The sequence below is a fragment of the Ranitomeya variabilis genome, chromosome 1, assembly GCF_051348905.1.
Source record: "Ranitomeya variabilis isolate aRanVar5 chromosome 1, aRanVar5.hap1, whole genome shotgun sequence".
NCBI lineage: Eukaryota > Metazoa > Chordata > Amphibia > Anura > Dendrobatidae > Ranitomeya > Ranitomeya variabilis.
In genome coordinates this window covers 911,352,462-911,365,441 of record NC_135232.1, presented here as the reverse complement: position 1 = coordinate 911,365,441, position 12,980 = coordinate 911,352,462, and the positions used below count along the sequence as shown (strand labels likewise).

Sequence of the window (12,980 nt, the reverse complement as noted above, 5' to 3'; positions counted from 1 at the left end):
GTGTCCTGCAAACGCCACGCAGACACAACAGACAATAAGCTGCCTCCAGTGCAGGCTTCGGCCTACACTCTGCTCCCCCTGCTGACCCTTGGCTCTAACACCGCTAGTTGGGGCTCTAGGAAGACAATCTTGAATAGGTCGCTCTGGTTCCAGTACCGTCAGCTGGTTCCGGGCCGAGCCTTTGTCTTAGGTGCCTCCTTCTGGGTATCCGAGTTCCACCAACGTCAGGTGGTCCTTGGTAGTGCTTTCTGGCACAGGTACCTCCTGCTTAGTAACCGGGTTCCAGTAACGTCAGCTGGTCCTCGGTAGTTCCATTGGCTCTTGTACCTTCGGCTACCCATCCGGGTTCCAGTACCATCAGCTGGTTCTCGGCAGTGTCTTTTGCTCTTCTACCTTCTGCTCCCCATCCTGGTTCCAGTACCATCAGCTGGTTCTGGGCAGAGCCTTTGGCTTAGGTGCCTCCTTCTGGGTATCTGAGTTCCACCAATGTCAGGTGGTTCTTGGTAGTGCTTTCTGGCACAGGTACCTCCTGCTTAGTAACCGGGTTCCAGTAACGTCAGCTGGTCCTCGGTAGTTCCATTGGCTCTTGGACCTTCGGGTAGCCATCCGAGTTCCAGTTCCATCAGCTGGTTATCGGCATTTTCTCAGCCTTCTTGTACCTTCTGCTACATTTCCAAGTTCAAGACCCTAAAGACGACGACCCGGAAGACCGAGAAGCAGAAGAACAAGAGGCTGCAGAACAAAGAGCAGAAGAACATTAAGCACAAGACTAAAACATCAGAGCAAAAGATATTATCTAAATTATAAGCAGAAGAAGACTAAGCAGTGTATGGGGGTGAGTCCGTTCCTCCTCGTGGTGCCCCTGGAAAAAGCCTGCTGCTGCAGGCCTAACTGAACGCGGACAAATCCTGTTGTAACTCTTTTGTGACAGGTAGAACGGAAGGTGTAATCTTCAAACTGTTATAGATAACAACTACAGGAATGCCTGTCACAAATAAGAATATGATGAAGAAGCAGAATATGAAGAAGAATAATAGTTTAATAAAAAGAATATGAAGAATGTAACAAAAAAAATAATAGGTAGAAGATGAAGAAGAAGATGAATAAGGTGAAGAAGAATACACCAAAAGAGAGCGCCTCATATACCAATCTAAAAGGCAAAAGGAAAAGAGGGATATATATACCTCCACATGAACATATGTACCGATAAAGAGCAACAATTGGAGGAGCAATATCCAGTATAAATAATTTATTAATAGAAATGTTCACAATACTACATACATTTAAGCAGAACAATTGTAATACAAAAGAGTACAACTTGATGGAACAGTCCATCAGTGGATGGGTATCAGCAGAAATAGAAAATAACGGAAACAGAATTCCTGGCCCAACAGACCAACTTTAAGAATATCCCCAGGGTGATCTGGTAATCTGCCCTGAGTGTTTGTGCAATCAGCAGTCTAATATTGTATTACACCCAATAAAAGAGCAATTTATAACATCTCATGTAGCCCACTATTTATTGCACCAGCCCTATAGCCTAAGATGTCAATCAGACCTATTTTAAACCAATATCATAAGGCATAAGGGAAAACATCCAACGGTTTGTGTAGTACCTGTGGTCATGATGGCCAGAGCGTCTGTCCCGTACTAATACACCTCGACGCGCGTTTCTCCACGCCTGTGGCTTCGTCAGGAGGTAGATAGGCTGTAAATGTGGCCTCTATATATATATGTGATGGCTTAAATTCTAAATTGTAATCAGCTTGATGTGGCGCGCTTCCGCCATGTTGCGTCACCACCGAGTAGGACGGCGCTCATGACACCCGTCACCACGTCACGTGTAGCCGGTCAGCTGACCAGCCCCGTGACCATGGCGACGCGTCATCATTGTAGAGCGCCCTCCACCTCAGCGAGAAGCAGCGCATGCGCGGTGCGCGCACCAGCTGATAGAGGGAAGGGTGAGTAGATCAAACTATGGAATCCCGTTGTTTACATGTGACGAAAATAGTTATTACTATCGCCCTCTGGATGTACCTGACCACCTTAAAAAATGACTACTAAATTAAGAGGATGGTTCCCACATATAAATAACAAGTATTAATAGATAATGAAATAGGTACAGAAGGTTGTGTGTCTGTGCACACACTGTTTACACTGCCATACTATCTCCCAGTATTATAACCTGTTGTTGATTATCTAAAGAATACATATATATGTAACCTGATCCTCATTACATTCAAACGGCTAAAACAGTAGGTGGACTGCTGTATGCAGGGATGATAGATAGACGAGCCGGCCATATAGGTAAACTGACGTCCATGAAGTCTTTTCCAGGGTTCCTTATTTCACTTCCTCCATATATTCACCAGACACTTCAAAAAATGTATTTGTATATGACAATAATATGGACCTAAACTGTATTACAATAAATAAATAGTAAAGAGAAAAAAATGACAAATTAGATATCCCATAAAACAAAATACACCCAATAAAAACAAACTCAAACCATAATTAGATAGTCAAAAAGACCATACTATATAAAAAATTTAAAATTAGCGCCTACTTATCATAGAAAGGACTTAAAGCTTATGGCCTCATTCAGGCCTTGCTGAACAGTCTATCACTGAGGACACGAGGTCTCCGATCTGCATCCCCGGTCACAGCATTTCCCCCCTTCAGGTATTTGTTCCAATGTGGATATTTTTCTTAAATTGGTTAAAAAGGACCTTGTACAAATCCCTGAAAATAGAGGGTCCTATAATCTCACTTCCACAGAGAATAGGGCTATCCAGGAACTACGAAACCTTAAGCAGGTAGTTATTAAGCCTGCTGATAAGGGGGGAAATGTTGTGATCTGGCCTAATGCAATGTATGAACGAGAGGCTTTCAAACAGCTCTATAACAAGCAGTGTTATAGAAGATTAGACAGCAATCCATTAGAGCGCTATAAGGAGGAGCTTGATGAGCTTTTACAGCAAGCACATCAAGATGGTATCATTACGGGTAAAATGTTGGAGGGGCTGATTACCCCTACACCGGTCATCCCAACATTCTACTTGATACCTAAAATACACAAGGACATGACTAACCCACCGGGTCGCCCTATAGTCTCGGGGATAGGGGGCATCAATGAGGTCATTTGCCGCTTTGTTGACTTTTACCTCCAACGCTGCGTAGAGACCCTGCCTTCATTCATTCAGGATACCACAGACATCCTTACACGACTCAATAATGTGCAATTGGAGCAAGATATGTATCTTGTGGTATGTGACGTGGAGTCACTGTATACATCGATATTTCATGACCATGGGATCGCGGCATCGAGGTCCTTCTTAGAGATGACTAATTTAGATTACTCCTTAATTTACTTTATTTTGGATCTTTTGAAATTTATTTTAACTCATAATTTTTTTACATTCAAGGACCGATTTTTCCTACAGCTCCAGGGAACCGCGATGGGGGCGACTTGTGCGCCCTCATACGCTAACCTTTTCCTGGGGCTGTGGGAAAAAGAGGTGGTATATGAAATGGAGGACTTCTCTGCCGTGATCTCATGGTCCAGATATATCGATGATATACTATTTATATGGCAGGGCTCTGAAGCATCGTTGATGACATTTATGTCTAAATTGAACGATAATCCGTTCAATATAAAACTCACTTACAAATTTAGTAAAAAGGAGGTTGAATTTTTAGATGTCCTCATTCAAACGGACAGTAATGGTCTTCTTACTACAGATGTATATCGTAAGAGCACGGCGGTAAACGCCCTCCTTCATGCCTCTTCGGCACATCATCCCCAGACAACTAGGGCGATTCCGGTGGGTCAATTCCTCCGTATGAAACGCATTTGTTCTGATGAAAATAAATTTCAGAATCAGGCAGGAATCCTCACCAAGCAGTTACAACAGCGTGGTTACAATCATAAGTATATACGTAAAGGCTATAGGAGAGCTATGAGCACACAGAGAGGACAACTATTAGTCAAAAAAAGATCACAACATCGACAAGAGGAACCGATCAGATTGATCACAACATTTCATTCAAGGTGGACCGATGTTATGGAAGTTTTGCGTAAGTATTGGTCCATCTTGAAAGCAGATGAAGATCTAAGTAAATATCTACCTGTTAACCCTTCGGTAACCTGGAGACGTTCCAGAAATCTAAAAGACCTGTTGACTCAAAGCCATTATGTAGCTCCACAGAGATCTTATTTCTCGACAAGGGTGGGTCCGATATGGGGGTCCTTTTGCTGCGGTGACTGTTCAGCATGCCAATACATGGAAAGGTCATTTACTTTTAACAACAGTGATGAGACTAGGACCTATAAAATTACACATCACATTTCGTGTACTACAGACATGGTGGTTTACTACGCCTATTGTCCATGCAAATTAATTTATATTGGCATGACAACAAGACAGCTTAGGGTTAGAACCCTAGAGCATGTCAGGGACATCAAAAATGCGGCTTCTGTTAGTGACCTCTCAATATTAAAGTCAATTCCCAAACACTTTCGGATCCACCACAATAGCAATCCCAAAAAATTCAAGGTCAAGGGTATTGATAGGGTGCAGTTGGGGATCCGTGGAGTGGACTATAAAAAGGAACTATTGAAAAAGGAAACTAGGTGGATGGTCTGCCTCGACACGGTGACCCCCAAAGGCCTGAATGAGGCCATAAGCTTTAAGTCCTTTCTATGATAAGTAGGCGCTAATTTTAAATTTTTTATATAGTATGGTCTTTTTGACTATCTAATTATGGTTTGAGTTTGTTTTTATTGGGTGTATTTTGTTTTATGGGATATCTAATTTGTCATTTTTTTCTCTTTACTATTTATTTATTGTAATACAGTTTAGGTCCATATTATTGTCATATACAAATACATTTTTTGAATTGTCTGGTGAATATATGGAGGAGGTGAAATAAGGAACCCTGGAAAAGACTTCATGGACGTCAGTTTACCTATATGGCCGGCTCGTCTATCTATCATCCCTGCATACAGCAGTCCACCTACTGTTTTAGCCGTTTGAATGTAATGAGGATCAGGTTACATATATATGTATTCTTTAGACAATCAACAACAGGTTATAATACTGGGAGATAGTATGGCAGTGTAAACAGTGTGTGCACAGACACACAACCTTCTGTACCTATTTCATTATCTATTAATACTTGTTATTTATATGTGGGAACCATCCTCTTAATTTAGTAGTCATTTTTTAAGGTGGTCAGGTACATCCAGAGGGCGATAGTAATAACTATTTTCGTCACATGTAAACAACGGGATTCCATAGTTTGATCTACTCACCCTTCCCTCTATCAGCTGGTGCGCGCACCGCGCATGCGCTGCTTCTCGCTGAGGTGGAGGGCGCTCTACAATGATGATGCGTCGCCATGGTCACGGGGCTGGTCAGCTGACCGGCTACACGTGACGTGGTGACGGGTATCATGAGCGCCGTCCTACTCGGCGGTGACGCAACATGGCGGAAGCGCGCCACATCAAGCTGATTACAATTTAGAATTTAAGCCATCACATATATATATAGAGGCCACATTTACAGCCTATCTACCTCCTGACGAAGCCACAGGCGTGGAGAAACGCGCGTCGAGGTGTATTAGTACGGGTCAGACGCTCTGGCCATCATGACCACAGGTACTACACAAACCGTTTGATGTTTTCCCTTATGCCTTATGATATTGGTTTAAAATAGGTCTGATTGACATCTTAGGCTATAGGGCTGGTGCAATAAATAGTGGGCTACATGAGATGTTATAAATTGCTCTTTTATTGGGTGTAATACAATATTAGACTGCTGATTGCACAAACACTCAGGGCAGATTACCAGATCACCCTGGGGATATTCTTAAAGTTGGTCTGTTGGGCCAGGAATTCTGTTTCCGTTATTTTCTATTTCTGCTGATACCCATCCACTGATGGACTGTTCCATCAAGTTGTACTCTTTTGTATTACAATTGTTCTGCTTAAATGTATGTAGTATTGTGAACATTTCTATTAATAAATGATTTATACTGGATATTGCTCCTCCAATTGTTGCTCTTTATCGGTACAAGGTGAAGAAGAAGTTGATGTCAAATATGCTGCTGCTGAGGATGATGAAGAAGAAAGTGTCAAAGAAGTAAAAAAGAAGGTGAAGGGCATGGGAGTAGTGAAACATCAATATCTGACAAAATAAAAAAAATCTTAACATAGTCAATATCTTTGTAACTCCGAACGTCTTAAAAAAAAATTAAAATTCCTGCTATTCTATTTGATTGGGCTCAACCTATATGCCGTTAATGTCTCCTCCACCTCCCCCAATACATCCTACATTATTCTTATTTGTTTTCCTTCATGTAGAATGAACCTACAAGGAAAGAAAGGGTTTATTTTAATTCCAATATTTTGGTCCCATTGACTTGCATTGGTATCGGGTATCGGTATCGGCGATATCCGATATTTTTTGAATATCGGCCGATCCAATCCGATACAGATACTTTCCGATATCAGAAGGTATCGCTCAACACTAGTCATCATATCACCCTCCTGGAGTCTGTTTCTGACAATTTGGTAAAAAAACATGCTGACCATTAGCCAAGTGGATGTCATATTGTACAGCTCTTGCAGTACTTTACATGTTCCTCCTTGTACAAAGGAGCATATGCCATTCCTGCTACTTGGTTGATGTCCTTCTATGGCCCTGATTTGCTCTTCCTGTGTAATGTCTCGTCTTATTATCTGCTCTGTGCTCTTGAGACTGAGACTGTGTTAGGAGACACAGAAAACTTTATTTTTCACTCATGGACATGCCATTCTGGGGGAGCTGTACTACCTGTGCAACTTGAATGGGGTGCAGACACTACATCATGATGTGGTGACCATGGCATACAAAAACTAAAAAGGAATCAGAGGGAGGATTTTCTAACAATATATACAGTGTATACACTGCTCATAAAAATTAAGGGAACACTTACACATCACAATGTAACCCCATGTCAAATAAAGTCTAGGAATATCAATGTGTTTAGTTAGAACGCATAAGTGATTGCGAATCCGAATCAATTTTACCTGCTTTGGTGCTAATGGAAATGCACTGGAGAGGCAGCAGCAAGACAATCCCCAAAAGGAATGCTTTTGCAGGTAGGGGCTATAGACATTTACTTTCTCCTTATCCTTCTAGGTTGTTTCTTCTCTAGTTTAGCATTTTACCAGTGTCTTTGTCACTATGAGTAGCCTGATGCATGATATTCTGTTTGTCCAGCTCCTCCAGAATCGCACGCGAATAAATGTCATAATACAAAGATTTGTTGCATCTGCACCACAGTCTCACAATTATGGAGCAGATACTAGTTACAAGAATTTAGATAAGCAGTGACAAACAGAGCAATTGAATGACATGAACCAAGATGAAAAAACGTTTAGTACCTCTTTCTAGACAAGGAGAAATGGGAGGATTACAAATTGGCCTGTAATGGGCTATTGGTATGTATGTTTCTGATCAAATTGACAGACAAGATGAGGGTAGCATGACCATTCAATATTCTGTAGGGGTAACTGGATTAACTGCCAAGCACCATACTGTTGAGAAAACACCAAATTATTGTCAATCCTTTACCTTCATACTGTAGATGTTCAGACTTATCACATATGACAAAAAGAAAGATTCTTGAGACAATATAGTGAATTCTATGCTGCCCATAAAATCATCCATTATGACCAATTTGGTGGTGGGTGCATGATGTTCTTGGGAAGCAGATCATTGGAGGGTCAAACAAATCTCCATGTGATAGCCAATGGCACTGTGACTGCTGAAATCCTTGGAGCTAGTGTAAGATGTTATGCTGGTGCAGTGGACCCTGGGTTCCTCCCAGTGCAGGCAAGTCCTGCTATGATGCAAAAATTGTTCAAAACCTATTTGTGGAACATGACAAAGATTTGAAGATTTTGACTAAACCTTCAAATTTCTGAGATCCTAGTCTTTTCAAGCATCTGTTGGATATACTGGAAGAACGAGTGTCGTCTAGTTAAGTTTGGTCCGTCTTCCATACAATATTTGAATGAGGATTTTGTTGTTCAGTTGAATTGTTGTGTTATTGTATTATTATACTGTATGTCAAACAAGCATTTTAATAAAAAAAAATTCAATTTTAAGATTTGGAAATTTTTAATGTACCTGTTGCAAAACTGTAAAATGTTAAGTTATGGAACTTACTAATTTATAATTTACTATTTTACACCAATTTCTAAATTATAAAGCAAGCATGAAGCTGTACAAATTTCAATTTTATGGTCCTGATTTATGAAGACCGTTGATTTTCTTGCCAGTCTTGATGAGGGGGAGTGGTGGAGTCAGACCTTTCTGATTCATGAAGAGGTGCAGGCCACTCCATGAATCTGAAGTGTCTGACAAGTGGTGTGTGCTTTCGTGCGCCACGCCAAGAATCTTACCGAAGTAAGATTTATCGCATGAGGAACACTATGGCTGCTAAAGAACCATAGAATGTTAGAGATGGAAGAGACCTCGAGGGTCATTATGTCCAACCCCCTGCTCAATGCAGAATTGATTAGACGAGTTAATTGAATTAGAAGATTGAATTAGACAAACTGCAACTTTTCAAATCAATTTACGCCAGATTTCGGGCAAACTTGGTTTGATGAAATGGAGGCGATGTATTTTATTTATTTTTTTTAGCTAAATTTGGCAGGTTTCAGAATTACTCCTTACAAATGACATGTCAGCTCAAATTAGCCTGTCTTTATTATTTTCTTTTGAGTTCTAATCATTTAGTTTTTTAATTATTATTTTCAGGCTCTTCAATAAAACAGTTCCACAAGCTGAAATAGTTCAAGACTTTCTGCACTGGTGTCCTTCCAAGTCATGTACGTTGTGGAAATTATCAAAATAATGAAAAGCGCTGGGGAGTCCTCTTTATACTTAAGTTTTCTTTGAAGTCTTTGGTTAGCTCAGTATTTGAATTCAGAAACCGGCATTACCATAGCTGTCAAATGAATTTAAGTAGATGGTCAGTTCCATGATTATTTGCTCCCAGTTCATGATGCTGCTGACAATAATTATTGTGAGCAAAAATAGAAATTACATGTGCTATACATCAACATAACTGCACATCCAGTATATGAAAGGGAACAGTCTTTTGTGTGTACAGTGAACATGTGCCTATTTCATATATGGTATGTGAAGAAGTAAAATGTGAGTAAACTTGGCTTACACATTTTAGAAGTTATTTCTTGGTTATAGCCTATGACTAAGCAATTAATTTCTGAAATGCAAAAATGAAATTGACCATCTCTCTGTAGGTATTAATGTGCATTTAATAAAAGCAAAGTTTTTTTAAGAATTCTCCTTTGTGCTGGATTTTTTGGGACATATTTGCAATGTGTAGTTCGAGGGTATCCATGCAAAAGTGCTTAAACCTATTCAGTCGACACAAAATTCCTGTTCAAACCAAGGACAGGAGTTTGGTGCATCATATCATGGCGAAACATTTAAGTGAACCTTCCCACCTGCTTGTTTTCTCTCTTTCCCCACCCCTCTCTTCTTTGATTGACAGCTCTGGATTGATAGTTAGAGAAGGACAGAGATAGATCAAAAACAAGCAGAAGAGAATGTCAACTTATATGTTTGGCCCCACCACGAAACAGCAAGCTCCTGTACTTGGTTTGAACAGTCATTCTGTGCTGACAGACTCCCTTTAAACAACAAAAGGAGCAGTAGGAATCACGGTGAAATCATTCTTTTTCTTTGTAATACCACTAGTGCCCAATGAACCTCATAATATAAAATGTGGTCTATCAGGATAGATGATGAAGACTGATAGCTAGAACAGCAAATTCCAAGTTCTCTTTAAGGGTACCGTCACACATTGAAATTTTCATCGCTGCGACGGCACGATTCGTGACGTCGCAGCGTCGTATGAGTATCGCTCCAGCGTCGTAGACTGCGGTCACACGTTGCAATCACGGCGCTGGAGCGATGCCGAAGTCCCCGGGTAACCAGGGTAAACATCGGGTAACTAAGCGCAGGGCCGCGCTTAGTAACCCGATGTTTACCCTGGTTACCAGCGTAAACGTAAAAAAACAAACAGTACATACTCACCCGTCGGTGTCCTTCAGGTCCCTTGCCGTCTGCTTCCTGCTCTGAGTGCAGCCGTACAGTGAGAGCAGAGAGCGCAGCACCGCTGCGCTCTGCTCTCACTTTCCGGCCGGCACTCAGAGCAGGAAGCAGACGGCAAGGGACCTGAAGGACACCGACGGGTGAGTATGTACGGTTTGTTTTTTTACGTTTACGCTTGTAACCAGGGTAAACATCGGGTTACTAAGCGCGGCCCTGCGCTTAGTTACCCGATGTTTACCCTGGTTACAAGCGAAGACATCGCTGGATCGCTGTCACACACAACGATCCAGCGATGTCAGCGGGTGATCAAGCGACGAAAGAAAGTTCCAAACGATCTGCTACGACGTACGATTCTCAGCAGGGTGTCTGATCGCAGTAGCGTGTCAGACACAGCGATATCGTAACGATATCGCTAGAACGTCACGAATCGTAACGTCGTAGCGATGGAAATTTCAATGTGTGACGGTACACTTACTTTGGACTGTACAACTGCAGTAAACAAGTTTAAATCAGTGGATTGATCATATCCACAACTGCTCTATTCAAAGCCTACAGGACTGATGGAAGCACCAAACCAGTGTCCTCAGCAGAGTCCATCAGGGTCAAAGTCCTTGAATGGAGCTGGAATGTGCATGCTCCACCCATCTAATATATGTTAATTATAGCTTTATAATACTATACTTGTAATATACTTTGTACTTTGATTCCTCATCACTTTGTGCCTGCTTTTTGTATATTTGCCACCATTGTCACTACATATTATGCAGTGTATATTATACATGTGCAACATGTCCAAAATGGAATTTTTCACACATATTTACAGCTGAAACCTGATGTTTACATGCACTATATAAAAAGACATACATGCATGTTTTTCTCAATACCCGACATGAAATCAGAATAAACCTTTCCCGTTTTAGGTCAATTAGGATTACCATAATTATTAATATTTGCCAAATGCGAGAATAATGAGAGAGAAAAAATGTTTAAAAGGCATTTTACTACTTACTGCAAAGTCAAAAGTTTACATAAACTAGGATTACTATGCATTTAAACAATGCTGTACTGCCTAAGAGATGATGTCATGTGTTGGGAAGCTTCTCATTTTTGGCAACATTGCGAAGAGGCTCATGTGACACATCAAACTTATTGAAAATTTTACAAGAAAAACAATGTTGTGCTTGCGTTTAACATGACTTAATTCTTTCATGAGTTATTTACAAGTTTATGACCACTTCTAAAATGTGTTAAAAGTGCTGCCCATTGTGTTGGATTGTCAGTGCAACCCTCTTCTCCCACTCTTGACACACTGATAGCAACACCGCAGAAGAAATGCTAGCACAGGCTTCCAGTATCCATTGTTTCAGATGCTGCACATCTCGTATCTTCACAGCATAGGCAATTGCCTTCAGATGACCCCAGCATTTGAAACAATGGATACTGGAAACCTGTGCTAGCATTTCTTCTGCAGTGTTGCTACCAGTGTGTCAAGAGTGGGAGAAGAGGATTGCAGGTTAATTAGCTTTATATTTTGATAAATTGGTCTTTTACAGATGCAACAATGCCAAATATATTTAACCTTTAGTTTTTTATTTTTTATAAGAATTCCTTTTTTATTTATTTTTTATTTCCCTTGGAGGATTTCAACCTGCAAAAATTTCCACAGCGTTCACGCTGACGTCAGAAAGGTGAAGTGAGTTCATTGTGGTTTATCTAAGCTGCATGCCTGGGTGAGCAGAAGTCAATGGACCTGTGGAGTGAGTGTTAACCTACCACATGAAATCAGCAAGGACCAGGACAGCAGTGTATGAGAAAATTACAGACAAATAAGAAAGAAGAACTGTAACTATAGGAAATAATATCTTTCAACAGGGAAGCAGTTAATCACAGAAATGCATTCTGATCGCTTCTAACAGAGCAATAGTTAAACACAGGAGTGAATGAAAAGTAAATGCAGTTTGGTATCTTCCAGCAAGACAATAGCTAACATCAGTAGTCAACAGAGAAATAAATACAATCTGGTATCTTCCAGCAGGGCATGGTTTATGTCTGTAGTGTAATACAGAAAAAAGGCAATCTGATATCTTCCAGCAGGGCAATGGTTAGGAGCAGCCATTTAACAGAGAAGTAAATGCAAACATGTATATTTCAGCAGGGCAATGGTTAATTACAGCAATGTTGCAGAAAGGTAAATGCAAACTGGAGGCACACTTGAAGAGATGCATTACCTTGATTGCAAGGGCCAGGTGTGACATGGATGGAGAACAGTTATGAGGAGCTGATATCTTGCATGCTGAGAGATTAGAGTAGACAACACCTAGCAAGGTAGACTGAGTTTTGAATTAATGATGGCTGTAGCACTGATGTCAGGAGCACAGAAAATGAGAAATACTTAAAGCTCAGCCAAGTGAAGTAGACAAAATCTCCTGACCAACTTGAGGAAAATGTGGACGATGCTAATAAGTACCTTATCACTGGACTTTTTTTAGAACCTGTTTTAAAAGGCCTGGTTTGATTTTGTTACCTGAGAAACATTAAGGGTAATGAGAAATAGGATCCCGTAATATGCTATACAATATCTCCTGAATGTGGCAGTACACCATATGTAGTTGTACACTACTGTTGATCTCATGACTGGAATCAGTTAGGAATTAGCGCTACTTGGCTTTTAGAACATATATTTCATTTTAATTTATTAAGCAACTTTATTACGCATGCACAGTGCACCCGCCAAGATCTGCCAGCCGGCACCCGGCAACAATAGGAGATTTTTTCTATTGGTTCATTTTGATCACTGTGATAGGGTCTATCACAGTGATCAAAATAAAAAAAAACAGTAAATTA

General features: G+C 40.7%; 1 long non-coding RNA gene across 1 annotated transcript in view; it reads left to right on the top strand.

Moving 5' to 3' along the window:
• LOC143776505 (uncharacterized) overlaps positions 1 to 12,980 on the top strand; it is a 70,261-nt gene that overhangs the window by 17,585 nt on the left and 39,696 nt on the right. The window contains exon 2 of the long non-coding RNA XR_013215857.1: positions 8,814 to 8,884. This is a non-coding gene — a long non-coding RNA (uncharacterized LOC143776505). The remainder of the gene's footprint in view (positions 1 to 8,813; positions 8,885 to 12,980) is intronic.